Source organism: Rhinatrema bivittatum, chromosome 1 (assembly GCF_901001135.1).
Source record: "Rhinatrema bivittatum chromosome 1, aRhiBiv1.1, whole genome shotgun sequence".
In the NCBI taxonomy this organism is placed as follows: domain Eukaryota; kingdom Metazoa; phylum Chordata; class Amphibia; order Gymnophiona; family Rhinatrematidae; genus Rhinatrema; species Rhinatrema bivittatum.
This window is the reverse complement of record NC_042615.1, coordinates 20,956,374-20,983,408: the sequence shown is the minus strand read 5'-3', so window position 1 is coordinate 20,983,408 and position 27,035 is coordinate 20,956,374. Positions and strand designations below refer to the sequence as shown.

General features: G+C 47.2%; 1 protein-coding gene across 4 annotated transcripts in view; it reads right to left on the bottom strand.

Moving 5' to 3' along the window:
- The window catches only part of JADE1 (jade family PHD finger 1), a 545,699-nt gene that overhangs the window by 4,734 nt on the left and 513,930 nt on the right, over window positions 1-27,035 (bottom strand). The window lies entirely within an intron of this gene.

Below are 27,035 nucleotides of genomic sequence, written 5' to 3'. Positions count from 1 at the left end.
ATGGTAGTTCTCCACAGACCAGAAATTCCCAACCTTGGGTCCAAGGACCATCCTAGGGGGTCTGCCTAAGGATGTAAGAAAGTTTAGCTAGGTAGAAAGAGTAAGCTGCTGCTGTCTGGGATTAGTTGAGCTGCTGCCACAGATGAGAATGTGCATGGTGCCTATTGCTGCCCCAGAAACTTCACCCCATATTGCTGCAGACCAGGAGAAGGAGTGACAGAGTGCAGCTGTTCACACTCATTAGGAGCTTCAAATCGTACTGCACATATCCAATGAAAGTGAGGAAGAGAGGGACTGATTGCAGTCCTAAAGATTCATAAACCCCACTGCTGCACTTTGTGAGGATGTGGGGGAGCTAATTGCAAACGTCAGAATCTTTAGTATCCGTTGCTGAACACAGAAGAAACCAGGAGAAAGCAGGGTGATCAGAAAGCATTTCCTGCTACTGCCACAAGCCTGAGAGAGAGAGAGAGAGAGAAAAGAGGAAAGCTGAGCTGAGGTGCACAAAAAAAATAAGTATAATGAGAGGAACAAATGGGACTTGGATTGACAGTATGAAAGGAAAGATAGAGGGGAGAAGGTATGAGACAAATGAAAGAAGAAAGAGGATGATAGTGGATGGCAGGCTATCAGAGAAGAGAGGATCCCTAGAGTCTGGAGGAGGGAAGAAAGGGACCCCTAGAGGTAGAGAAAGAAGGCTCAAGAGGGAGAGAGAAAAGACCACCATGGTCCAGGAGGGAAGAAGGGAGAGATGGCCAGCAGAGATCAAGGAGGAGAGAGGAAGAAACATAGAAATGACGGCAGAAGAAGACCAAACGGCCCATCCAGTCTGCCCAGCAAGCCACGCAGTTCATCCATTTATTTTTTTTTTCCCCCACCCTTTTTCTCCCTCCCACCCATCACTATTGGCTTCCAGCACCCTCCGGCCCCAACTCCCTTCCACCCCTCCACCATGCAGAGAGCAGCGCCGTATCCGCATCCCAGTGAACATCCAGCTCAATCAGGGGTAGCAACCGCTGTAACAAGCAGGCCCACACCCCTGCCCCATACTCTTACCCACCCCTGCTTTGTTTGTTTGTTTCTTGTTTTTTTTTTTGGAGATGGCAGCCCTCCGTGAAGGCGGAACACCAACCACTGGCCACTGGCATCCCGCTCCGTGAATGCCTCTGTGGCTACTGCCGCTCCGTGCAGTGTTTTGCTGCCTGAAGGTGGAACCCCAACTACTGGCCACTGGCATCCCGCTCCGTGAATGCCTCTGTGGCTACTGCCGCTCCGTGCAGTGTTTTGCTGCCTGAAGGTGGAACCCCAACTACTGGCCACTGGCATCCCGCTCCGTGAATGCCTCTGTGGCTACTGCCGCTCCGTGCAGTGTTTTGCTGCCTCCTCTTTATTTACGCCCACTAGACTTGATGGATCCACAGTGTTTATCCCATGCCCCTTTGAAGTCCTTCACAGTTTTAGACTTCACCACTTCCTCCGGAAGGGCATTCCAGGCATCCACCACCCTTTCCGTGAAGAAATACTTCCTGACATTGGTTCTTAGTCTTCCTCCCTGGAGCCTCAGCTCGTGACCTCTGGTTCTGCTGATTTTTTTCAGACGGAAAAGGTTTGTCGTTGTCTTTGGATCATTAAAGTTTTTTAAGTATCTGAAAGTCTGAATCATATCACCCCTGCTCCTCCTTTCCTCCAGGGTGTACATATTTAGATTCTTCAATCTCTCCTCGTATGTCATCCGGTGAAGATCCTCCACCTTCCTGGTCGCCCTTCTCTGTACCGCTTCCATCTTGTCTTTGTCTCTTTGTAGATACGGTCTCCAGAACTGAACACAGTACTCCAGATGAGGCCTCACCAAGGACCTGTACAAGGGAATAATCACTTCCCTTTTCTTACTCGTTATACCTCTCTCTATGCATCCCAGCATTCTTCTGGCTTTTGCTATCGCCTTGTCGCATTGTTTCGCAGACTTCATATCATAAACAACAGTCAGATGTGGATGTGACATTGAACACATAATTTAGGGGATACCCAGACAGATCTCAAAAGCCACCTTTCCCTATGAAAAGCAGACTATTTTGCTTTTTCTAAAGGAGAAATTACTACTTACCTGATAATTTCCATTTTCTTTAGTACAGACAGGTGGATCCAGAACCAGTGGGTTATGCACCTCTACCAGCAGATGGAGATAGAGCAAAGATGACGTGGGGGTATATATACCCCTGCACTGACATCAGCCTGCCAGTATTCTCTGCAAAAGCAACTGTGGACAAACTTACAAAAACTTGATTATTAAACAACCACTCCAGTACTCAGCCAACAGGAAACTACTGAGCTCAGACAAGGAGTGTAACACTAGTCTAGCGACTGGAATGACACTTGCTAGTACCCCCTGGAACTTCCAGCCACACAGGAGGACCATAGCACAACCATTCTGCAGCTAAGGATGGGAAGGTGGATCCACCTGTCTGTACTAAAGAAACACATTATCAGGGAGTAGTAATTTCTTTCTTAGCATTCAGAACCAGTGGATCCAGAACCAATGAGATGTAACAAAGCTACTTCTGAATAGGGTGGGAGGCTGCCCGTGGTCCAGTCAAAACCGCCAGTGTGAAAGCTGCGTCCTCCCGGGCCTGCACATCCAAGCGATAATACCTGGAAAAGGTATGTAAAGAGGACCACATCGCAGCTCAGCAAATTGACAGCAGACAGCAATCTAATCTCTGCCCATGACACTGCCATAGCCCTAGTGGAATGAGCCCTAACTCAGCATCCACATAAGCGGCCGGCCTACCTCCTTAATCCAGCAGGCTATTGTTCCCTGCAACGCCAGTTTGCCCTGTTTACTCTCACTATGAAGAATAAAACAGCTAGTCCGTCTTCCAGAGAGGTTTGGAAAACTCCAAATGCCTCAATATATGCCTAACATCCAAACATCATAACAAGCGATATTCATCCACATTTCTCGGTCCAGAAGTGAGCCACATCTGGATGAGCCGACAAAGGTCCAACATTTACCTGACCTCGAAAACAGCTGAGAGCTGCCACCTGTACTTTCAATGAATTAAGGGCCAAACCATTTTTCAATCCAGCCTGCAAAAACTCCAGAATGAGTGGGATCTTAACTAAATGAGGGAGGACCCCTTGATTCTCACACCAAGCCTCAAACACTCGCTAAACCCACACATAGACTAAGGAAGTGGAGAACTTTCTTGCTCGTAACAAAGTGGCAATCACTGCAGTGGAATATAGCCATGATTCAGCATCCAAGCCCTCTCAAGGGCATACCGTAAGACAAAATCAAATTGGATCTTCGTAAAGAACAAGGCCCTGTCGTAGAAGATCCCTGTGAACTGGTAATCAGCTAGGAGGGTCCACCAGGAGCCTTTGCAGATCTGCATACCATGGCCTCCTATTCCAATCTGATACCACCAACAGTACCATCCCCGTGTAACTCTTGATCCTCCGAATAATTCTGCCCAACATGGGCTGCGGAGGAAAAGCATATAGGAGCTTGCCCACGGACCACTCCTGTACAAGGGCATTGATGCCCAAGGACTTTTGGTCTCTCCTGCGATTGAAGAAGCGAGAAACTTTTGCATTGTGAGATGTCGCCAGAAGGTCTAGATACGGGTGACCCCAGAGGTCAACTATGAGCTGGAATGCCTTCGCTCAACAATTCCCATTCTCCTCGATCCAGACTCTGTCCGCTGAAAACATCAGCTCTTACATTGTCTTTTCCTGCAATGTGGGAGGTTGAAATCTCCTGAAGATGCACTTTTGCCCATTCCATGAGTTGGGCTATTTCCTGCAACACTTACTGGCTCTTGGTTCCTCCCTGGCGATTGATGTAAGCCACTGTCGTGGCATTGTCTGGACCGCTCAACCCTGCAATCAGTCCACAAGTCGTAAGCACACCAACCAGAGAGCCCAGGCTTCCAGGTGATTGATGCTCCAGAGAGACTCTTCTGTACTTCAGTGCCCTGACAGTGGGCCCCACAACTCTGGAGGCTCGCATCTGTCATGAGTTCTAGCCAGTCCAGTGAACATAGGGAAACCCCTTTCCTTAGATGATCTGCTTGCAACCATCATTGCAACTGTATGCAGATAGCCAGCAGGGTGTACTGAAGAGGACACTTATGCGCCCTTGCCTATGGAACCAGCTCTAGGGTGGCTGCCATCAATCCGAGCACATGTAGATAAGACCACATAGTCAGGCACACTGATTCTGAATGTGGCTCTTCAGTAGGAACACCCTGCCTTGTTTCGTGTCGAAGCATAATACCTTGGTAACTCCAGTATTTGGGATGACTGCGGCTTTCTCTTGGCCAAGTTCACCACCCAGCCTAGTTCCTGCAATAAGGAGATCACCTTGCATGAGACCCAAAAGTTCTCTTCCAGGCTCTTGGCCCAAACAGCCAATCATCCAAGTATGGGTGAACCAGAATGCCATCCTCTCATAACACTGCCGCAACCACCAACATAACTTTGTAAACGTTTCTGAGGGTAGTGGCCAGTCTGAAAGGAAGTGCCTGGAACTTATAGTGTCGCCCCAACACAGCGAAATGTAGAAATTGCTGATGCTCCAAGTTGGATGGGAATATGAAGGTACGCTTCTGACAAATTCAATGACATCAGAAATTCCAACTATACTGCCATTATCATGGAGTATAAGGTTTCCATGCGAAACTGAGTCACCCTCAAATGACGGTTGACTTCCTTCAGATCTAGAATGGCGTGATAGGAGCCTTCCTTCTTTGGCACAACAAAGTAAATGGAATATTTGCCCATATTTTCTTGAGACCTGGGCACTGGGACTGCAGGCCGCAGGCTGAGGAGTCTTAATGTACACTCCACTGCTTGTCTCTTCTGCAGAGTGTGGCATGGAGACCCTATGAAGACGTCCCAAGGAACACTGAGAAACCACAGCATAACCCTCTCTTATCACCTTCAGCACCCATTGTTCTGACATCATCTTGACCCACCTCCAATAAAATAGAGAGAGGCAACCCCCTATCTCCTGTTCCTGGAGGGTGGGTTGGCACACCTTTATTGAGGTCGTGAAAGGGGTTTCAGATGTTTTCGTCCTTATAGAGGAGTGGCTTCTCCAGAGGACTTAGCCCTGAGCCTGCACCTCCTTCTGGGTTGTCTGGAATGAAAATACTGAGTCCTGCCTAAGGGCTAAGTCCTCTAGAGAAGCTGCTCCTCTATAAGGACAAAAACATCTGAAACCCCTTTCACGACCTCTTGGGCCGAAGGAGTGTGGCAATCTGGGCCTCACCCCACTTATTGGCCATTTTCTCCAGCTCACTCCTAAACAAGAGGCAATTTAGTAAGACTAGACTTTGAAACTGTATCAGCCGACCAATTCCTGAGCCATAGCTGACGTCTGGCCGCTATTACCGAAGCCACCCCTCTGGCCAAAGTGCAGATCAGGTCGCAGCCCACATCAGCCAAAAAGGCAGCTGCTAATTCTATCACTGCCCTGGAACTCACACCAGATTGTTGACTTCTTGAGAGAGATGTAAGCAAGAGCGAGCCACCAAGGAGCAACATGAAGTTATCTACAAATTCATTGCCATCACTTCAAAAACTTGCTTAAGGATGGCCTCAATTCTTCTATCTTGAGCAACCTTCAATGCTGATCTCCCTTCCACGGAAATAGTTTTGCGTTGGTGACAGCACACAAATGCATCTACTTTTGGAAAATGCAATTGATCCCTGACAGCTGGATCCAAGAGGTAGAGCCCTTCCAAGGTTCGTCTCCCTTTAAAATTAGCTTCTGAGGTGCCCCATTCAAGATCAACCAATTCTTGAATAGCCTCCATAATAGGAAAGAAATTGAGGCTTTATGCAAAGAAGTCAAAATGGAATCTTTCTTTGGCTCAGACACGGAATCAGCCCCCGGTACTCCCAGCATCTTCAATGTCTGAGAAATCAGAGCTGGTAACTCATCTCTTATGAAAGAAACGCAACAGATCTATATGGCTCCAGCCATGGAGCATGTTCCCCATCCTCAAAGGAAAAAGAATCGGTTTCATCATCCGTGCCATCTGGGTCTCTATTGGAGCAACCTGCAGCAGGCCTCGACTTACCCCGATGCTTACACACAACACCAGGTGCACGGCGATTAGCAGACTGCGATTCTGAATCACTATTAACTGGAGCCAATGATTGTGCCTGTAGAAAAGACTGCAGCCCTTGAAAAAATTCCACCCAAAAAAAGGTAGACTGATCCAAGCCAAAACCAGGGGGTGTTGGTATTGCATCCACTTAACTACTTACCTCCCCCCTAAGAAACCAGGCGAGATCTCTGGCAACATTTTTCCCCATTCCTGCAACATGCTAGGAAGGACCAGGCTTAGCAAAATCAGAAGTCTCCTTAAGCCTCCAAACAGTGCTGCCACAAATTAGAGGGAATGCCAGGCTGAGATGGATGAACATGGCAAGCAGCCCACAGGGCTATTGGCGTCATAATAAATCACCACTCTAAACTAACACCGAGGAGATGTGCGCACCTGGCTGAGCTCACCACTTGAAAAGGATTGGACACCCAAAAATTAGGCGTCCAATATACCCAATCAGCTGGACGCCGAATTTCTCGTGCACCCAACTCTTAGATGTCCTGAAGCGCACCACTGTGTGTCCAACTTGGCACCTTCAGGCAGACTACCAAGTGCTCCAAAGGCGACCTATGTGCACAACTGTGCGTCCAGCTAGGTGCACTATTAGACACACAGCTGGGTGTTCAGTGTGAACAGTCGTCCTGAAGAGGGCAGATGTACGCACCATGGAAAAGTGTGCGAAGTGCTCCAAAGCCTGCCGCGGCCTGTCACGCAGCAAAATTCTGAGCCTGAGAGTGGGGCCTAACCCAAAAGATTGCTCAACCCACCAGGCTGCCAGAGTTCCACAACTCCCCTGGAGATGGGAACGGACATTGGACTGGCGTACTGAGCACGGAGACCGGAGAGGAGAGGAATCCCTAAAATCAACTCCCCCTCTTTCACTTCCATTTTTTCCTCCTAAAGCTTTACCTGAGCTCAGCCTGTCCCAGCTGAGAATGGAGTTGGTCTCCTCCTGTGGGGAGAGGGCATGTACCTTCACCGCCGCAGTCAGCTTCCTGCACCCGCTTGCCTTTCAGCTGTTTTTTTTTTTTCCTTTTACAGTTTAAGTCCACGCTGGAAAAAAACAGCTACTGGACCAAGGCACTCATCTGAATCACCTCAGGAAATGTCGACTGAGGGAAGGACCATAAGGTATCACCACAGGAGAGTGGGGAAATAAACTTCTATTCTTCTTTCTCCTTCTATTAAACTTCAACGCAATCGCCAGTAGGGATATGCATGTCCACCATCTACTGGAGACAGAGAATACTGCCAGGCTGATGTTAGTGCAAGGGTGTGTGTGTATGTATATATATATATATATATATATATATATATATATACACTGTGACGTCAGCTTTGCTCTGTCTCCATCTGCTGGTAGAGGTGCATAACCCACTGATTCTGGATCCACCTGTCTGAATGCTAAGAAAATGAAATTTTGTGACTATTATTTTCTTTGTAAGAATCTTAAAAGACAATAAGTATAAAAGAAAAGCAGGCCAGAAGGGGGCCAATTTTCAGTGAGAGTAATTACAAAACTTTTTATGTGGGAAAACATATAAAAGGCCCTTTGAAAATTGCTATTTACCACCACTATGGGGAAAGTACCAATGGTGTAAACAGCATGCATACTTTTTACCTGTGAGGAAAAAAGAAGATAGCTAGGTTGGGGGATGTAAAGTGTATGCAAGTATTTAAGTTGAAATCTCCGTATACAATTTCATGTATGTACTTTGCACCTGCTTCAAAGCAGGTGCAAACCACAAAATACTGGCTTCCCCACACCAACCCCAGTTCTTAAAAGAAAACTTTGCAGGCAATTTCCCTTTGAAATTAGATTGCAGGTCTGCAAATACATCTGGAACCTTTTTGAATTTGTAAACGTTATCTCACTGCACCTGAAGTGGAAGGTGAATGCCACTGTTGACTTCAACTTTCAACTCGGAGGACAATTTTTAAATAGCTTTGGAAATTGCCCTCTTTCTGTATTCAGTTTAGATCTGTAAACACTGTTTAATATTAAGTTGTATACATTATGAATGATTCTGGAGTGCATATTTATCATTTTTATATACCGACATTCGATCTCATATGATTATTTCATTTGTTATGGCATGCAAACATTAAAGAAAAGTGTATAGGGGTCCATGTTCCCTGAAAGGTTTGGAATCCCTTCCATAGTCAGTAATATAAACCAGCCATAACAGATGGGTAGCATCATTCAATGGTGCCAACACAGACCCAGCTTTCAGAGCACATAAGTCTTGCTGAGCATGTGCAGAGTACCTACCTGCAATTGTTGCCTTGTAAACCCCTTAAATCTGTTCCAGAGTTTAAACTTAGTAGTCTACTCTCCAGGGAGTTGAGCAAGTAATACATAAATGGCTGATTTATCCTGTCTCTGGAAAACTCTGCTACGGGTAAGCAATTTTGTCTTTTCCATTGACAAGCAGGATTAAATCGACCATCCAGTGGGGAGTCCCAAGCTGAGAGTTGCCTTGAGCAACAACTAAATGAGACAACCCAAACTCCACCCAGGAAAGTGTAGTCTACTGGGTGAACAGGCTGCACAGGACTACTTATTCAAAGATACTCTCTTCAGGACATACTGTCCAGACAGTAGGGATATGTAAAGGTGTGATTTCATGACCAAGTTGCAGCTTTACAGATGTCTTCAATGGAAGGTGACCCTCAGATGAACCATTGATGTCATCATGGTTCATCCTCAACGAGACTTGACAGAGTCCATAAGTTGTGATTCTGCCAGAGCATGCTGCCCTTCCCAACCTGTTGGGATAGAAGGACTTGAACAGCTGACTAGCCTGATTGTGAGATTAAATTCTCTAAGTAAAATGCTAGTGTTCTCTTACAGTGCAAGACACCATTTTATAATCGGTGTGTCATCACACCTGATTAGGTATGCTCCAGAAAGTCACCAATGCCTGATGCTCTGGTCCAGATCAGTGCCCAGGGCTTTGCTCTCAGCAGCTCACAGCATCAACAAACACCAGTAGTGGCTCTTAAACATACAGGAGCTCCTTTCTGAGCATGTGTCACCATGCAGATGTGGGGATGGCAGGAATTCATGGGTATTTGACTGGAGGCAAAAATCCAGCATATGAGAGTCATCTCCATGTCCACACTATCTGATCCACAGAGGCTGGTAAGCCAAACAATATTTTTAATTCATATGTGCCTTGGGCTTCAAAAGGTTGGGAAACAGTGGGCCAAGGAACGAAAAGACTGTTCTTCTTCATATGCATGTGGTTTTGGAAAGAATATAGGCAGCATGATTTCTTGACCAATGTGATGTTTTAGAATAAGTCTTAGTGTAAGTGCGTAGTACACTTGTGAAAAAATGTAGAGGTTACTTACCTGATAATCTCGTATAGTATAGTGTGCTCGTGCTAGCAGTTGGAGACGGATCTGACGTCAGCACGGGTACATATACCCCCACAGGAAGTGCCGCAAATCAGTAATCTTCCTTGCAAAAGCTGTAGCTGACCGATTGATTAATGAACAGGATTACCCTGACCGATTGATAGTAGCTGGAGACCGCCAGTGTTCTCAACCGGAAGGCGTCGACACCCGGCAGGGTGGATGGCCTATTATAAGAAAACATGGCTTACCGTGAGTCGGTGAATCCCCATGCATGCCGGCAGCCGGGCGGGATGCTGAGTCCATCTGCATACACTAAGGAAAATGAGATTATCAGGTAAGTAATCTCTACATTTCCTAGCGTGTAGCAGATGGACTCAAAACAAGTGGGATGTGCAAAAGCTACTCCCGGACTGGGCAGGAGGCTGCCCGAGGACCGTTTAGGATCGCCCTCGCAAATGCTGTGTCCTCCCTGGCCTGGACGTCCAGACGGTAGAATCTGGAGAAGGTATGGAGGGAGGACCACGTCGCCGCTTTACATATCTCTGCAGGCGACAGCAGCTTAGCTTCTGCCCAAGAGGCCGATTGTGCTCTGGTAGAATGAGCCTTGACCTGTAGAGGCGGTGGTTTTCCTGCCTCTATGTAGGCTGCCTTGATAACTTCTTTAATCCAGCGGGCGATGGTTGGCCGTGAGGCCACTTCCCCTTGCTTCTTCCCACTGTGCAGGACGAATAGGTGGTCTGTCTTTCGTACTGCTTCTGACATTTCCAGGTATCTGGACAGCAATCTGCCGATGTGGAGATGGCGTAGCATTCGACCTTCCTCTGACTTCTTCAAATCTTCCGTGGTAGGCAAGGATATGGTTTGGTTGAGGTGAAAGTGTGAGACCACTTTGGGTTAAAAGGATGGAACAGGGGGAGCGAGGGAAGAAGTGGAGAAGGGTACCTGGCTGAAGCCCAGACTTACCCTGCTTGCGGGACCTGTGTTTTTCATCTTTTTGCAGGTGTGTGTGCAGTAACACCGGCGCCGCTGGATGACGCGAAGGAGGCGGGGTTAGCCCCTTCAAATTCGGCGTCGCAGCGGCGCACCGCCGCTGCGTCGCCGAAGGGGCGCGCACGGCTTGGTCCGGCTTAGTCCGGAGAAGTCTGGAATCTGGACAGAACACTAACCTTCCAACTATTTTCTTAATGGGGAGAAAAAGGAAGGCGAAGGTCTTCACCTCTTCACCTGTCTCAAGCCAGCAAAGAAGTGGCCCGATGGACCATCATGTCATTAGACAGATGGCAGCGCCGGAAATGGAAAGCTTGGGAGGTATTTCACAAGCCTCTCTAAGTCCAGGCGAGGGACTGACGTCTCCACCCCAGCCATCCAGCTCCCCATTAGCTGTGATGGCAGGAAATGAGGTAGGACTTGATCAAAGGGTAATAGGCCCTTTACAGGCCGAAACACCCAGAGAGGTTAAGGAATTACCTATAAGAAACCCAATATTAGCCCTGCCTTTAATTTCTGAAGAGAGTACTACGGGTATTATCCCAGAAGATATTACTCTACTAGATTTATGGCGTATGATGTCCAAGCTTGATAAAAACATAACTTTGATGAACAGCACCTTGTCATCTGTTATAAATGATAATAGAACTGCTTTATTAGAACAGAAGAAAAAGATAGAAGAGTGTGAAAAGAATATATGTGGTATGAATACTAAGATGCAATTATTGTCTAATTCAGAAAGTGTTTTCATGAGAGATAGTTTATCCTTGCATAGAGAAATAGAGGCAACTGAAAACTTAATGAGAATTAGGAATCTGAGAATACTTAATTTCCTTATGACTCGGTTACTATCCCCCATGGAAATGTTTAAAAAATACTTAAAGGAGATATTAAATTATGATGAGAAAGATATTTCTAGGTTATCCAAAATTTATTACTTTACAAAAAAGGCTGCATCTAACTCTTCACAGAGTCAAGATGCAACCTTGGGAGTTACTACATTTCTGGAAGAGTCACTGGATATAATTGAAAATAGGGCAACTCTATTTGTCTCCTTTATCGCAGAATTAGACAAGGAGGTATTGTTCAAAAAGTATTTTCTAAATAGAAATATTTCCTTTTGCGGACAGAAGATCCAAATATTCCTGGATGTAGCTCGCTCCACCCAGGCTAGAAGGAAATATTTTCTTTCCTTGAAGCCTAGAGTGGTGGAGCTGGGAGCTACGTTTTTCTTGAAATTTCCTTGTACTTGTCTTATTAATTATCAAGGGAAGAAGTTTGGATTTAGTGATCCGACACATTTGGAAACATTTCTAATTAATAAGTCTCAAGCAGTGAATTTGGAGACAGACGTTCAATAAATCAAAGATCCACTATCTTCCCTATGAGTTTCAATATGAGTATTTATAAACAATGCTTTGTTTATCTTAATTACTTAATTGTCTCCCCCAATTATGGTTATGCCAAATAAGGGAATAAATGGTGTGTATTTGTTGTTTAATTTTTAAGGGATATTTGGGCATGAGAGTTATGTATTTTCATGATTGTAATAAATGTGAAAAATTTAATAAACTATAAATTAAAAAAATAAAAAAAAAAGGATGGAACTGTGCGAAGATGGATAGCCTCTGGAGTGATTCTGAGAAATGGATCACGACAGGATAGTGCTTGTAGCTCCGAGATGCGGCGTGCTGAGCATACAGCCAGCAGGAACACCATCTTCAAGGTCAACAAAGGGAGGGACAGGCCTCGAAGGGGCCGGAAGGCTGATCCCGCCAAAAATTCCAATACTAGGTTGAGATTCCACAAGGGCACTGGCCACATCAGTGGCGGGCGAATGTGCTTGACTCCTTTCAGGAAACGTGAAACGTCTGGGTGGTTGGCAATGGTGTTGCCGTCACTCCTGGGACCGTAGCAAGATAGCGCTGCTACCTGAACCTTGATGGAGCTGAGGGACAGACCCTTCTGAAGTCCATCTTGTAGGAAGTCCAAAATGATAGGAATCGTAGTGGCATGCGGATTGGTGCCGTGAGAGTCGCACCAGGCTTCAAAAACTCTCCAGATCCTGATATATGTTAGGGATGTGGAGAACTTGCGTGCTCGGAGTGTATCTATAAACAGCTCAGAGTATCCCCTTTTCTTCAGTCTAGCCCTCTCAATGGCCAGACCGTAAGAGAGAATTGAGCTGGATCCTCGTGGAGGATGGGACCTTGCCGCAGCAGGTCCCTGTGTCGAGGCAGAGGGTTCCCTGCCAGTAGTCTTCTCATGTCTGCGTACCAGGGTCTTCTTGGCCAGTCCGGGGCCACTAGAAGAACTAGGCCTCTGTGTCGCTGAATCCTGTGTACAATGGCGCCCAGCAGGGGCCATGGAGGAAAGGCGTATAGCAGGATCCCTCGTGCTGCCTCGTAGGCAGGCCCAGTTAATCCACACTTCCTCGGAGACCAAGTAAAGATATATGCCTTACCTTGTCTTCGGCGCTTCTCGGCTGCAACTCGGGCGGTCTCCGGCTGCGAGGGGGATAAGTACCTATGCCGCCGCGCATAAGGAAGTGCGCCTGCTGCCTCTAAGCCGCGCCCGAGCCCTTCTCGCTCGGGGGCCAAGCCGCGCCCGAGCCCTTCTCGCTCGGGGGCCAAGTCCACGCCGGGACCGAGGCTGCCTCCAGGCCGCGCCCGAACTAGTCTCGCTCGGGGGCCAAGCCGCGCCCGAGCCCTTCAAACTCGGGGGCTAGGTCCCTGCCGCGAACCGGCCACCGGACCGAGGCTCTTACCTCCGAGGGACCACGGAAGTCAGCTCGGCAAACTCAACTGGGTGAGCGCCTGGCATCACCACAGGAGTGCGGGGCTTGTCTTCAATAGGTTTCGTCTAGGAATTTAGTAGTTAGAATTTGGAAACACGCTCAGCGAGCGTGAGGTAGCTCCAAACTACTTTGGAGACGGAAATTACTGATTTGTGGCACTTCCTGTGGGGGTATATGTACCCGTGCTGACGTCAGATCAGTCTCCAACTGCTAGCACGAGCACACTATACCCACTTGTTTCGAGTCCATCTGCTACACGCTAGGAAATTGGAGATAATGCAAAGAAGAGACAAGGGCCTGTAATTTGTTCACTCTGCATGTCGAAGTAACAGCCTCAAGGAACATCTTCCAGATGAGAAACTTTAGGTCTACCAACTTAGAGTTGAATGGAAGTCTCATGAGCTGAGCTAGGACCACATTAAGGTCCCACACAAGAAAATTATTCCTTACCTGCTAATTTTCGTTCCTGTAATACCATGGATCATTCCAGACGGTGGGTTATGTTCCATGTCCAGCAGATGGAGTCAGAACACAAAATTCCCAGGGGAGGAACCATATAACCACGCCTCCCCTGTAACAGCTCTCAGTAACTAGACTAACAAAGCCCAAAAGAGAGAGACTAAAAACAGAGGGATCAAGTAATCAAAGAAGGAATTGAAATAACCACTGTCCAAATAAACAGCAACTAAATTCTGAACAGTGAACTTGTGAACAGCAGTGCGTGAACAAAAAAGACGCGCAGTATTCGAAATACAGAGTAAAAGATTGTTAAGACAGGTAGGCAGGGATGTCCCACAAGCAAACCCCCAAATCAAGGGAGGGTGTCTGGAATGATCCATGGTATTACAGGAACGAAAATTAGCAGGGAAGGAATAATTTTCTTTTCCCTGTACATACCAGGATCATTCCAGACGGTGGGATGTACCACAGTTTTCCCATCACGGGTGGGCCACAGACAGCCCTGCTCGTATTACCTTGTCTCCAAGCTGACCGCCCGACGGAGCACTGACGTCCAGGCGATAATGTCTCGCAAAAGTATGGATCGACTTCCAGGTGGCCGCCCTACAAATCTCCTGAGTGGAGACGGAGGAGCTCTCCGCCCAAGATGTCGCCTGGGCTCAAAGAGAATGAACCTTGACAACCAGCGGAGGGGACTTACCTACGCCAAGGTACGCCGCTATGATCGCTCCCTTCAACCACTGCGCTATAGATTGTTTGAAGGCCATGCAACCCTTCCGGGGTCCGGACCAGAGGATAAACAGATCATCGGAGAGCCGAAAATCATTAGTCACCTCCAGATAGCGTATCAGAGACTGCCGTACATCCAGTCTACGCAGGTCTCCAGACTCAGAAGAGGCAAAAGATGGTAATTCCACCGATTGGTTGAGGTGGAATGCCGAAACCACTTTAGGGAGAAAAGAAAGAACCGTCCTCAGCGAAACCCCTTCAGGCGTGAAACGAAGGTATAGTTCACGACAGGATAGGGCCTGCAGCTCGGAAATACGTCTTGCTGAACTGATTGCCACGAGAAAAATGGTCTCTAGAGTGACGTCCTTGATGGTAGCCGAGCTTAGAGGTTCGAACGGCGAACCACAGAGGACTCGGAGCACCAGATTCAGATTCCACGACGGACAAGGTGGGCGAATCGGAGGCTTCAAGTGTTTCACTCCTTTAAGGAAATGGGAGACATCCGGATGCGAGGACAGAAACTCCTTATTTCCACTGCGAAGAAAAAACCCCCAAGGCCGCCACCTGAACCCGAAGAGAATTGTAAGCAAGACCCAAATCCAAACCTGCCTGCAAGAAGGAAAGGACTTGTGGCACTGAGGCCTGCATGGGAAGAATGTCATTCGCTCCACACCAATCCTCAAAGACCTTCCAGACTCGAACATAGGTAACAGAGGTGGACATCTTACGTGCTTTCAGTAGCGTTGAAATAACCGGCTCCGGATAACCGCGCCTCCTCAACTGACGCCTCTCAAAAGCCAGGCCGCAAGACAGAAGCGATCTGCCTCCTTGAAAAATATTGGTCCCTGGCGTAGAAGACATGGCAGCTGACCGAGACGAAGGGGACCCTCCACCGTCAAATTGCGCAGATCCGTGAACCACGGTCGTCGGGGCCACTCTGGCGCCACAAGCATCACCGGCCCTTGGTGTGCCTCTATCCTGCGGATGACCTTGCCCACGAGGGGCCACGGTGGGAAAACATATAGGAGACAGTGGCGTGGCCAGGGCAGGACCAGCGCGTCCACGCCCTCGGCGCCGCACTCCCGCCTGCGGCTGAAGAAGCGGGCGGCCTTTGCATTTCCGGCGGTTGCCATTAGGTCTACGTGCGGTGTCCTCCATCGCCGTACTATTATCCGCATCGCCTGCTGCGAGAGCTCCCACTCTCCGGGATCCAAGTTTTGTCGGCTGAGAAAGTCCGCCTGTACGTTGTCCACTCCCGCTATATGCAAGGCCGCTAGTCGTTGGAGGTGAAGCTCTGCCCACTCCATCAATTTGTCGGTTTCCAGAGAGACCAACCGACTTCTCGTGCCTCCCTGGCGATTGATGTACGCCACTGTAGTCGCATTGTCCGATAGCACCCTGACTGCTTGATGGCGTACTATGGGGAAGAAACCCTGTAACGCCAGACGGACCGCCCTGGTCTCCAAGCGGTTGATGGGCCACTTCGACTGTTCTTCCGTCCATCGACCCTGGATTGAGCTGTCCCGACAGACCGCTCCCCAGCCTGTGAGGCTGGCATCCGTGGTGATAATCACCCAATCCGGGTCCTCCAGCGACACCCCCTGAGCTAGGTGCCGCGGTTCCAGCCACCAATGGAGACTGATGAAGGTTCCTCTCGGAATCGGAAGGATTGCCTGGAAATCTCTCGACACCGGCTGCCACCGGGAGAGTAGGGATCTCTGCAGAGGCCTCGCGCAAATGCCCAAGGAACCAGATTGATGGTCAAGGCCATGGTCCCCAGTACCTGCAGGTAGTCCCAGGCAGTGGGCGTCTCGAGCGCCTTAAATCCTTGAATCTGCTGACGCAGAGAATGAGCTCTGTCCGGATGCAGAAAAACCCTGGCATTCTTGGCGTCGAAGTGAGCTCCCAGAAAATCCAACGACTGGGACGGGACCAGGCTGCTCTTGGTGAAGTTGACAATCCATCCCAGAGATTGGAGAAGTTGTACCACTCTGTCGACTGCAAGGATGAGCCAATCGTCTAGGTAAGGATGCACAAGGATGCCTTCCTTGCTCAAGGTTGCCGCCACTACCACCATGATCTTCGTGAAAACCCGTGGAGCTGTGGCCAGGCCAAAGGGAAGAGTGCGAAATTGGAAGTGTTGACCCAAAATTTTGAAGCATAGGTAACGCTGATGAGCTTGACAAATTGGTATGTCGAGATACGCCTCCGTGAGATCCAATGAAGCCAAGAATTCTCCCGGATGAACTGCCACTAACACTGAACGGAGTGTCTCCATGCGGAAACGAGGGACTCTGAGGGACTGGTTGACCTGCTTGAGGTCCAGGATAGGACGAAAAGTACCTTCCTTCTTGGAAACCAAAGTAGATTGAATAATGCCCCCAGCCCAGTTCGGCGGCTGGCACCGGCACTATGGCCCCCAATTGAAGCAGACTATCGAGGGTCTGCCGCACGGCTCCCTGTTTGATTAAGGACCCGCAAGGGGAAAACAGGAACCGGTCCCGAGGAGCGCAAACAAAATCCAAAGCGTAACCGCGTCTTAGAATATCCAGAACCCATTGATCCGACGTGATTTGGACCCACTCTTCGTAGAAGAGAGCAAGGCGACCCCCCAGTCGAGGGACCACCTCACGGGTCCGTCTGGCATCATTGGGTAGATTTAGCGGATGTACCAGCACCCTGCGCTTCCTTACCCTGGCGGCGCCCACGAAAGGGCCGGTTTCCAGGAGTGCGAAGAGGGAGCCCGAGGTGGCTGTTGCCTCTGAGGACGTGCTCTCCGCTGGTTACGATAATGGTTTCTGGAGTAATTATATGATCTTGACGAACGGGGTCGATCTTCAGGCAACTTGTGCACCGCGTTCTCATTAAGGGACTTGATGATCTGATCCAAGTCTTCACCAAAAAGATACCTACCCTTAAAAGGAAGGGACGCCAAATGTGTCTTGGAAGAGGCATCAGCCGACCAATTGCGAAGCCAAATGAGCCGACGCGCTGAGACCGCCTCCACCATGGTTCGGGCTAGGACCCTTAAAAGATCATATAAAGCATCCGCTCCATAGGCAACCACGGCTTCCAGTCTGTCCGCCTGGTGAGCCTCAGCGTCTGGTAAGGACTGGGAGGTGAGAAGCTGCTGCACCCACCGAAGACCCGCTCGCTGTGCGAGGGAACTGCAGATAGCCGCCCACATCCTTATGGCCAAGACCTCGAAGATACGCTTGAGGTAAACCTCCAGCTTCCGATCCTGCATATCCTTCAACGCCGTCCCTCCAGTGACAGGAATAGTGGTATGCTTTGTGACCGCTGATACCGCAGAATCTACGGTGGGAACTTTGAGAATTTCCAAAAAATCGGCCGGCAGAGGATACAATTTTTCCAAGGCTCTACCGACCCTAAGGTTGGCCTCCGGGGAATCCCATTCCCGAGTGATCAACTGCAAGATCTTGTGATGAGTGGGAAAAGACTTGGCTAGAGGCAGCAGTCCTGCTAGGAGGGGGTCCCCCTTCTTGAGAGCCGGGTCAGGCCCCACCGGTTCCGGAGGGGGATCAATATCCATTTCCTGGAGGATGTAGGGAATGAGGTCATCTAATTCCGCGCTTGGAAGATGCGGAGGACCCTAGGGTCGTCGCCCTCCACCTGGGCCGCCAAGGTGAGGTTGTCCACGTCAGGGTCCTGGGATTGTCCTTCCCCCGATGAAGTCTGTATTATCGATGGTGTCCCGGTAGGGCCACGAGATGTCCCCGCTCCCCCGCCTTCTGAAGGGGGGCGAGCCTGAGGGAGGGTCCCACCCAGGAGGGGGGTAGGACATGGTATCTTGGGGGGAGAGGGTCCCCAGGTCCCGAAGGTCATGTCTCTGCTCTGAAGAAAAGCCCTGTGCATCAGGACTATGAATTCAGGGGAAAAGGCCTGGCATCCTGAGGGGTCACCCACCGGGGGATCCCCCCTCTGCCTACCAGGATTAGACTCTGAGTAAGGGTCCAAAACGGTCCTAGAAGTGGGAAACGGATTATCCGTGTCCTCCTCAGAAAGTGCGGCATCAGAATCTTGCAACAAAATGGCCGCCGTTCCCGCGTTGAGAGGGAACGGGGCCTGGCGCTTCCTTCCCACGCGGTCTGCAGCTTGAACGTCCTTGTTAGTAGCTGGCGCACATTCCCCCTCGGGAAAACAGCCTGAGCACAGACCCTCTTCAGAAAATAATCCGGCCCTGTCGGAGCCCTCACAAGGTGCCGCGGACTGCATCGCCGCAGGGAGAGAGAGGGGGGGGGGGAGCTCTACAGGTGGCTCGCGCCTAAAATGAGCGCCGACCCGGCAACGGACGCTTGCCGCGGTCCCCCACCGACCTGAAGAAGAACTGACGGGGAATTACCCTCCCGACAGCAGGCGGCCCCGGGGAATGGTGCTTCGCGGGGCCACAGGTCGGGACGTCGGTCGCGCCCCAAAAGGGAGGGGGGAAAACCTGGGTCAGGAGGGAGAGGCCGGCGCTACCGACTTTCACCTCAGAGAGCCGAACGGAGTCCAAAAAATTGCAGTCTTCTGCTGAAAAAGAAGATGAAACAAAAATACACTTACCCCAACTGAGCCCTCAGTGAGGAAAATGAGAAAAGAAAGAAAGAAAACAGGCAACAGCCTGTCAGCAAGTCACCAGGCTAGAGAGCGATGAGCCAGCACCAGCGGAGAGGTCTCCCCCTGCTGTAAGAGGAGCCTTAGCAAAGTGACCTAAACTGTAAATTTAAAACTTCCTTTTTTTTTTTTTTAAACTTGATCCCCTGAGGAAGTAGCCCTAAGCTAACAAGCTGGGGACCACAAGTCCCCTGCTCACATCTGCTGGAGTCAGAACGTTACTGAGAGCTGTTACAGGGGAGGTTATATGGTTCCTCCCCTGGGAATTTTGTGTTCTGACTCCATCTGCTGGACATGGAACATAACCCACCGTCTGGAATGATCCTGGTATGTACAGGGAATACCGGCTATCTACTTATTAAGGCTTGGTATATCACAGTCCCTTCATGAACACTGACACTAACGGGTAGATACAGATAGAAGTCTCATTTACCCGCTGGTGATAAGCCAAATGGTAAAGAGTTGCATCTTGACAAGTGCTGAGGCCTGACGACAATAAGAGGTGGTACTGAAGACTGTCTCTTGGACCACAAGTAAAAGAATCCAGATGACTGGTCTCACCCTTCCTGAGATCCTCTTACAGAATATCTTCCACAGCTTTGGGAAGGACCAAGAGGGAAAACTGTATGTGTGCATTCAGTACAAAGAGTTCCTGGCTTTCAGAGAATGAGTCTGATCTTTGGAAGCTAGAATGGCAGATCTGGAGGAGCTGAGGCAGACAGAGGTATATAGAAAAGACCTTCAGGAACATAGTACCCAAGTCCCAATTCCAGTCAAGCAACCCCTGTGCTTAGAGGAAAACTGTTACCTGGTCAGAAAGCATTCCCTGGTGTAGCAGGAAGTAATCCTGTAGCAAGGACCTGCTCTCTAGGTGATGCATTATCCTCTCGCACAGAGGATGAGTCACAAGGGCTAATGCCCAGAAGAGAAGAGTTAGGTCAGCCGTCACAGTTGGTAATTTATTAGGAATACAGCTAGCTGAGTGGCCGGTAGATGTAAGGATTACTTGGTAACTTGCCTGCCTGGTGCGAAGGTGATGGACCCCTTATGTCATCTAGATAATGATTTTACAGTGCTACAGAGGAGCCTGCTGTAGTGGTATATGTAGACATTCAACTACATAGGAAGGTGTGGGAGGGATGTTCTGGAAACCAAATTTAGACTGTTAGAAAGTTGAAATCCAAAACCTCTAGGATAGAATTCTTTGAAATATTCCCCATTCCACATGCAAGACTCCAGAGGCAGGCAGAGCTCTGGAGTCTTAATGCAGGGAAGAGGGATTTAGTTTTATTAGGAACTGGACAATATTTTGGGGAAGGAGGGAACCTGGTTTTGAAGGGTACTAACCTTCAAAAAGCTGGAAAGTTTTTAAACTAGAACATGGGGGAAAGCTGACAGTCACTCAGAAGCACATGGTTTGGAGGGAGGTATCTTTAAAAGGATAGCAAAATAGAGGAGTTAAGGCATTCCAAAAGAGAGGTTCAAATAAAAGCAATAGTACCCCCATGTGCCTATGAGTATAGAACAACCTGAGTTAAGATTCCAAAACACTCGTCAAGTAATAAGCAGACTGTTAATACAAAAAAAAAATGTCTGTATGCTAATGCAAGGAGCCTAAAAAGTAAGATGGAAGAAGAATTAGAATGTATAGCACTAAATGAAGAGGTAGACACAATAGGTATCTCAGAGACCTGGTGGAAGGAAGATAACCAATGGCAAACTGCCTTCTTAACTCTGCATACCAAAGTCTTTGAGGCCAATCTGGTGCCACCAGAGCCACATATTCCCTCCTCCTTCTCTATTGTGTGACCTATCCGTGAGAAGACATACATCAGTTTCTCCCCTGTAGCCTTTGTGTTAATGTATCTATTGCTTTGATGCTGTACTCTCTGCATCTGCTGTAAAACCTTTTTATCTTTGTGTTTTTATGGGCTATCATTAAATCTATGATGTTTCTCCCATTTCTGCATTTGTTGGTAAGCCCACTGGTTCAGCTCTCACTCTCCTGAGCAAATCGCAGTAAACTTGTTTGGAGAATTAGGTGATAAGAATTTCTTTACCAGAAATGCCAGTTCAGGCACATACCCATTCTGAATAATGATCAACACCAATTGGTCTGTCGTAACACATATCCACTCTTTGTAATACGCCTATAGATGTTATCAAAGAGTGAATCTGCTGGGTCTCACTGTCAAGACTGTGGAAGTTGAAGGCCTTGTTGATTCAGTATGCGGTCTAGCACCTCGAAAAGGTCTACATTCTTCCTTTTGCTCTTGATGCTTGGGTTGTAAATAGTCTGCCAGGTTGATATCTTCTGGCTTTACTAAACTGATTCAGTCCTCTGAAAGAGCTATAATTTAATCTAAATTTTTTTTTTTAATTTCTTTATTCAATTTTCATTCAAAAAATCTTTTAAACAAAAATAAACATAAGTAATATTGATACAATAAGTAAAAAGGAAAGAATTAAAAGCATATCAATATCTTGTATCTCAATTACATCACCAATAATAGGGGGAGAAAACATTTATATAAAGAAAAAACATAACAATGATTGAGAGGTGAGAGAGTTCTTATCCACTTTTAACCATCTTTACTACTGCCCTCTATATTTTTGTCCTGCAAAAAAGTCTCCAAATATAATGGGTCTGAGAAACTATACTTATTTCCTTGAAAGGTTACATAACAAATACAAGGATATTTAAGGAAAAAACTGGCACCAATAGCTAGCAATTTGACTTTCAAGGATAGGAAATGCCTCCTCCTGGCCTGAGTGGCCCTTGAGACATCTGGAAACATAAATATTCTCTGACCACAAAAATTAAGATCTTTATGTTTGAGAAAATCTCTAAACAATCTATCTTTGTCAGATTCTAATTGGAGAGAAACAAATAGGGTAGCTCTTTTTTGTATGATGTCTATAGATTCCTCGAGGAACGTTGAGACTCCAATTGTTGAAATCTCAACATTTCCCTCTCTCTGTTCTACCAATTTATCAGGAAAATAAAAGATCTTAGAAATGAATGGGAGATATCTAGTTCCATATTGTAATATCTCACACAAATATTTTTTAAACATTTCTATTGGGGATAAGAGCCTGGTCCTGGTTTGAGGAAAATTAGTCAGGCGTAGGTTTTTATATCTCATCATATTTTCTAATTTTTCCAGTTCTTTATGAGTAGATAAACTCTCTTATATGTATTGTTTCAGTATCCTCCAATAGTTTCATTTTAGTAGTTACCTTCCCCAAATCTTCCTTTAAATTGGAGACACCCTTATTTTGTTCCTCAATCTGTAATTTGTTTGAATTCACAATTGCTGACAGTGACATTCATTTGAGAGACACTTTCATTCATTTTCGACATCATTTTCCAAATGTCCTTTAATGTTATATCTTCAGATGGATCACTGGGCCATAACTCTGACCTCCTTGATTCTCCTTCAGAACTACATAAATTTTCACACATCTTTACATTACTAGAATCTGTACAGTCACTTCCATTGGGTAGGCTGCCAGGTTCTAAATGTAAAAACCCATCTGGTAATGTAGCCAAAGGCTGGGGGGGGAATGGTCTTGCGCCGGGGCTCAGGGAGGCTGAAAATTGCCCTCCTGAATTATCCGCTGTTGGTGATTCGACCCGTCTAAAAACATGGTCATCCATCGGGCCCCTTGGTGTTATAGGGGATATAGGGATACTTTTCACTTTTCTTTTCCTTCCCATTATATGGGTCAGACTAGACCAGCAAAGTCCACAAATATCCAAAGCAAAATCCTGGACTCACCCGGTTCTTCCTCCGGTCTAAGCCGGGCAAAGCCGTGCGCCGGCGGCGGCAGTGCACCGCTTCCCTGCCGATTTTAAGGGCAGACTCGTTCCGATGACGTCACCAGTCCCGCCCCCCACTCGGGGCTCAGCTGTTCTTTCTTTTCTCTTGGCGCAGATAATCAAGTCGGCACTAGGTCCAAGCACACTGGGGGCCTCTCTCTCTCTCCACTCAGCAGGCTCCCCAGTCTTACCGCCGCTTCCCTGCTGATTTTAAGGGCAGACTCGTTCCGATGACGTCACCAGTCCCGCCCCCCACTCGGGGCTCAGCTGTTCTTTCTTTTCTCTTGGCGCAGATAATCAAGCCGGCACTAGGTCCAAGCACGCTGGGGGCCTTCTCTCTCTCTCCACTCAGCAGGCTCCCCAGTCTTACTGCCGCTTCCCTGCCGATTTTAAGGGCAGACTCGTTCCGATGACGTCACCAGTCCTGCCCCCCCACTCGGGGCTCAGCTGTTCTTTCTTTTCTCTCGATGCAGATAATCAAGCCGGCACTAGGTCCAAGCACGAATTTAATCTAAATTTATCCTTAGGTAGTCTTTGATTCTTAACTAATCTTTCTAGGTCTTCTCCAAAAAGATATAGACCCTTGAAAAATAACCTGTACAAACAGGATTTAGACCAAATATCTTGCTCCTACTGATACAGCTAAAGATCTTGCAGATACTATTATTAGATCACACAAGCTAACTGATAAATATGCTGCTGTCAACTCTAAACTTACAGACTCTTCTTCTGCCAGCTGCTGAATCCAACACAATAAAGCTCTTGCTACATAGCAAATTGCAGCTTTTAGCATAAAATAATTTGCAGAAAATACATGCTTTCAGATTAACTATTTTTCTATCCTGAGGATCTTTCAAAGCAGCACTGCCTTCCACTGGAATAGAAGTCCTATCAACAACCCCAACTATTGCATCGACCCTTGGTTATTATGATCCATAGGTAAGAGGTATAAGTTATTGAAGACTCTCGTACAATTGTATCCTGCCACTGGTGTCTCCCATTCAGAAATAACCATTGCGTCTATCTTTGGATATAATGTGAACATAGAAGACGCCTTTTGCATACCCTTTAAAGTTGGGCTTCATTCTGGGGGTTCCTCAACCTTAGTTTCTGAAAGTCTTAAGGCTGTAGTAACCAGAGATATTCAGTGCAGGAATTTCTTCCTTATGGAATAATTTTCTACCCTACCAGGATAAATTCCCCCTTCCTTGAGAGATCCATGGCTGCTTCCTGCACATTTCTAATTTCTTAAAAAAGAACTGCCAAAAACTGGGGGACTTAATTTTGCATCCTCTGCAGCAACCTTCCTTTTCTTCTGTGATCTACCCTGATCTAAAGGAGATGTGTTTGTCCCAAGTTACCATGACCCTGCAAAGCCTGAAAGGCCTGGTGAAAAAAATTCTGGTAAGCATTCAATACTGGATGTACGACCACTATCCTGACCTGTGCTTTGCTGATGATTTTCCTCCAGCAGCAACTTTGGGGGTTTCTGAAAATATGCTGCACTTTCTTTCACCAAGCTTGAAGCCGGTCATGTCCGTTTCAAAATGACCATGCCTTTTTCAACAGCCAAATTCACAGTTTCAAAAGCCTGTTAAGCTCAGAATTGAATTTGCTGGCACTTCTGAGGAAGATCCAGACACACGACTTTTTTTTTTTTTTTTTTTTAATAATGCTGATTTTGAAGACCTATTTCCATGGCCCCACAGCAAGCAGAGCTCAAATTGCCATTTTTGACTTACATATGTTTACTTGCGCAGGAGTAACACCAGCGTTTTTTCTCTGCCATGTTAAAGTCATTTGAAATAGTACTGACAAGATAGCCTATTGCCATGAGAAGAAACTATATCCCAAGCCCAACATGAGCCGTGTTTTGAGGTGAAACCTTATCAAGGGGAGACAAACATCTAATGTACGAAACAAAATTATCAATAAGTTACGAGTTGTTAAAAACAAGTAGACAATAAAAAAACATCAAAGGAAGTTAATATAACTTACACAGGCAAAGTTGAAAGCAGTCGAAAAGGCTTTCTAAGAGTAAGTAATAGAGAGGTAGCATCTATGTTTCTAGTTGCGCTTTGCAGTCAGATGACATTTTTTAGAAGGATATCTTACAGAACAATATACCTTGCTACAGCTCAGGAGTGGGAGCTTTCTACTGCAGGCCCTACCTTATGGAACATACACTCTGGCAATTTACGTTCAATAAAAGAACCAGTTTTTTTTTTTTTAAAAGCACTCAAGATCTTTGGCGAGGTGTCTTCATAAATTAGGTTATTGATTTTTACAATATGTTTTACAGTTTGATGGTTTATATTTTTACTTGGAAGATGTATTTTGTTATCTTATGGAACATCATGTATGTTTTGTTTTATACTTGTTTCACTTTTATTTATGATTTTATTGTATTTCATGGATTGTTTATATGCTATTTTTATGTATGTTATTGGAATCCACCAAGAGCTATGGATTGTGCGGAATACAAATTTTACAAATAGATATTTAAACTGGTGAAAAAGGATGCTAAAAGTAACATGACTAGTGGGGCCCAATCATCAAACAAGGAAAATTGACCAATGAGAACTGGCAGAGAGCATTACAAGCGATATCAAGGTCCCGGCATTATTTAACGTTGTATATGCGATTATTTGCATCTGCCCAAAAGTGTATTTTGGAAGAATTACTCGTAAAATCAAGACACGGTTGAATGAGCATAAGTCAAAATTGAATACAAAGACATTGACAGCTCCGATCGTCACACATTGCGTTAGCAAATGTTGCTTACCTGATGTAACAGGTGTTCTCACAGGACAGCAGGATGTTAGTCCTCACAAATGGGTGACATCGAGGATGGAGCCCAACCACGGAAAACTTCTGTCAAAGTTTCAGGAACTTTGACTGGCCCCTACTGGGCATGCCCAGCACGGCACTAACCCTGCAGCCAGCAGGGGTCTCCCTTCAGTCTTGTTTCAAAGCTACAGGCAGTGCCGAAAAATAAAATAAAAACGAACCCAACACCGTGGGGTGGCGGGCGGGTTTCGTGAGGACTAACATCCTGCTGTCCTGTGAGAACACCTGTTACATCAGGTAAGCAACATTTGCTTTTTCACAGGACAAGCAGGATGGTTGTCCTCACAAATGGGTGAGTACCGAGCTGAGGATGTCCTAACATGCACCAAATGTACCCAACGGCGTACAGCAGGCACAACTGGGGTGGAATTTGGTAGAGGGCATCCGCACCCTACCGGGAAGGTGGAAGGGTGTTGGTACTTCATGTTGGAAAAAGGTTACGCAAGACAGATTGGCCGAAGATGGAATCCTGTCTTCCAGCTTTGTCCAAACAATAGTGGGCTGCAAACGTATGGAGGGAACTCCAGGTTGAAGCCTTGCAGATGTCAGGAAGCAGCACCGATCGAAGGTGTGCTACTGATGTCGCCATGGCCCTCACAGAGTGTGCTTTAACACGGTCTTGAAAAGGAATGCCAGCTTGCTGATAGCAGAAGGAGATGCAATCCGCCAACCAGGAGGAAAGAGCCTGCTTACCCACAGGTTGCCCTAACTTGTTAGGATGGAAAGAGACGAATAATTGAGTGCTCTTCCTGTGGGCAACTGTACGGTCTAGATAGAAAGCTAGAGCTCGTTTACAGTCAAGGGTATGCAGAGTCTGTTCCCCAGAGTTGGAGTGGGGCCTGGGAAAGAAGATAGGTAGTATGATGGATTGATTAATATGAAACTCCGAAACTAACCTAGGCAAAAACTTAGGGTGAGTGCGGAGTACCGCCCGGTCCTGCAGGAGTTTAGTGCAAGGCGGATAGGTGACTAAGGCCTGTAGTTCACTAACCCTGCGAGCTGAAGTGATAGCCAAAAGGAATAACACTTTCCATGTGAGATATTTTAGGTCACAGGAGTGAAGAGGTTCGAAAGGTGGTTTCATAAGGCGACCAAGAACCAAATTAAGGTCCCAAGATGGGGCCGGAGGACGTAAAGGTGGCTTCAAATGGAGCAAGCCTTTAAGAAAGCGTGTAACAAGGGGTTGTACTGAAATAGGGACACCCCCAATACCTTTGTGGAAGGCGGCTACTGCACTAACATGCATTCTAATGGAAGAGGTCTTTAGACCTGATTCTGATAGATGCCAGAG